The 2,757-nt window shown below is 41.6% G+C and overlaps 1 non-coding gene across 1 annotated transcript; it reads right to left on the bottom strand.

Moving 5' to 3' along the window:
- Positions 1-586: 586 nt before the first annotated feature.
- Positions 587-693, bottom strand: LOC146923937 (small nucleolar RNA R71). The gene has a single exon (XR_015013055.1). It is a non-coding gene; the product is annotated as a small nucleolar RNA R71 (small nucleolar RNA).
- Between the last annotated feature and the right edge of the window lie 2,064 nt (positions 694-2,757).

The following is a 2,757-nucleotide window of genomic DNA, read 5'->3' as shown; positions in this document are numbered from 1 at the left end:
GCTGTTTATGCGAGGTAAACAGAGCTCTGACGACCTAGAGTACGATCCGGAGATTGAAAGAACTGCTAGAGCACTTCGGAAAGCTGTCCGATCGCAAAGGTTAGCTCAATCCGTTCCACCGGGTGTTCGAGAACAAGTACCGGAGCAACTCTCAAGTGAATCTGAAACAATCTCTTCTCCTAAATCTGCAACTATGGAAGGAGAAGGAGTTGTACCACCAAGACCTAAGCTTGGAGACTACGGGTTAGCCACTCATCGCGGTCAACTGACCCACACTTTTCAACCAGCTAACCCCGTAGCGTTCGACATCAAGACAACTGTCCTCAATGGTTTGAGGGACAAGCAATTCGATGGGACTGAAGCTATGAGTCCTCATGAACACTTGAGCCGTTTTGCTGAAACCTGTGAGTTTTGTGTGCAACCAGCCACCGTGACTGAAGCACAAAAGAAGCTAAGGCTATTTCCTTTCACCTTGACGGGAAGAGCAAAAGATTGGTTGCTAACAATTCCAAACGGGACTGTCCAAACATGGGAAGAGTTAGAGCTGAAGTTCTTGGAGAAATACTTCCCTATGTCTAAGTACTGGGACAAGAAGATGGAGATCTCTAACTTCAAGCAAGGAGAAGGTGAATCATTGTACGATGCTTGGGAGCGATTCAATTTGCTTCTCAAGAGATGCCCTAATCATGAGTTCACCGAGAAGCAATACCTCCAAATCTTCACTGAGGGGGTAACACCAAACACTCGAATGTTCTTAGATGCTTCCGCGGGAGGTAGTCTCAAAAGTAAAACTGATCATGAAGTTCAAGCTCTAATTGAAAACATGGCTGGCAATGAGTATCGTGATCAAGCTAAAAAGAAAGAAAGAGGAGTGTTTGGGGTGAGTGAACAAACTGCTATCCTTGCTAACCAAGCAGCTATGAACAAACAAATCGAAGCTCTAACTAAGGAGTTTCAAGGCTTCACTTTGGCTCATAAGCAACAACAAGTGGCTGCAATCAAATGTGACTTATGTGGTGAAGAACATCCAAACGATGAATGTGTTCCGGAAGGATCAAGTGAAGAAGCTAACTTCATGGGAGGTTATCAAAGGCAGAATCAATACTACAATTCAGGCATTAATAAGCATCCAAATCTAAGCTACTCAAATAACAATGCTTTAAATTCTCAAATGCTTACTCCTCCTCAACAACAACAAAGGAAGCCATCAGCTCTTGAAGAAACTATGATGAATTTCATGAAGATGACTCAAGGCAACTTTGAAGAGATGAAGAAGAGTCAAGAAGCTGAAAGAAAGAACAATGAAGCTTCTAGGAAGATGCTTGAAACTCAACTGGGGCAATTAGCTAAGCAGTTGGCTGAACAAAACAAAGGCGGATTCTCAGGTAACACTAAAGATAACCCTAAGAATGAGTCTTGTAATGCTATTGAACTGAGGAGCAAAAAGGTTTTGACACCTTTAGTTCCAAAAGCTCCAAAGAAGGTTGATGAAGTAGTTGAGGAGGAGGAGAATGATGTAGTTGAAAAGAATGATGAGGGAGTAGTTGAAAACGAAAGGAAGAAAAAAATAGAGGGAGAAAAAAGTGAGAAATTAATTGATGAAGATTCAATCTTGAGGAAGTCGAAGAGTCAAATTTTGAAAGATGGAGACAAACCACAGGTTATTCCATCATATGTGAAGCTTCCATACCCTCACCTTTCGAAGAAGAAAGAAAAGGATGAAGGCCAATTCAAGAAGTTCATGCAACTTTTCTCACAACTTCAGGTGAATATTCCTTTCGGTGAAGCTCTTGATCAAATGCCGTTGTATGCTAAGTTCATGAAAGACTTGTTAACCAAAAGAAGGAAGCCTAAGGATGATGAGAACATAGCACTTTCTGAAAATTGTAGTGCTATTCTTCAAAAGAAGTTGCCACCTAAGCTGAAGGATCCTGGTGCTTTTACTATCCCTTGTTCAATTGGACCGGTAGACATTGGAAGAGCTTTATGTGACTTGGGAGCAAGTATAAATCTGATGCCACTTTCAATGATGAAGAAGCTTAAGTGTGGGGAACCAAAACCAACAAGAATGACCATTACTTTAGCTGATCGGTCAATCTCTTATCCTGTCGGTATACTTGAAGATGTGCTAGTCAAGGTTAATGACTTGGTGTTCCCAGCAGATTTTGTGGTCCTAGATATGGCTGAAGATGAAGACATGCCACTCATTCTAGGAAGACCTTTCCTTGCAACTGGTCGTGCTTTGATTGATGTTGAACGTGGAGAGCTAATGTTGAGATTCCATAAGGAGCAGGTAGTCTTCAATATCTTTGAGGCAATGAAACACCAAGATGAGAATCCCAAGTGTTACCGGATTGATGTTGTGGAAGAAACTGTCGAAGATAAAACACTTGAATCTCAATCTATTCAATCTACGGAGGTGGAAAGTGTGGAATCTATAGATAGACAAGAAGTGATTGAAGATTTTGGAAAGATAGAGGGTGTTAAGCAACTGGAAGTAAGCAAAGAACAGATGCATCAACAATCATCAGGAGACATCCGTGACAACAAGTATGGGGGATTGACAACTGGTAAAAATGAAATAAAGACTACTACCACTGGTCCAGGTGGTAAATTGGCTTATAGAAGGATTCCCTATGGGATGCGTAATGGGTCGGCTGCTTTTCGATGGTGTATGCATTCAACTCTCTCTGATACTTTGGAAAGAATTAGGAGGTACTGTGACGAAGGGATGGCAAGAAACAAGCCTGTTGATGA

Source organism: Medicago sativa, chromosome 5, assembly GCF_051527215.1.
Source record: "Medicago sativa cultivar Bolivia chromosome 5, Bolivia_mono, whole genome shotgun sequence".
Taxonomy (NCBI): Eukaryota; Viridiplantae; Streptophyta; class Magnoliopsida; order Fabales; family Fabaceae; genus Medicago; species Medicago sativa.
Note: the sequence above shows the minus strand (reverse complement) of the source record. Positions and strands in the feature narration are given on the sequence as shown.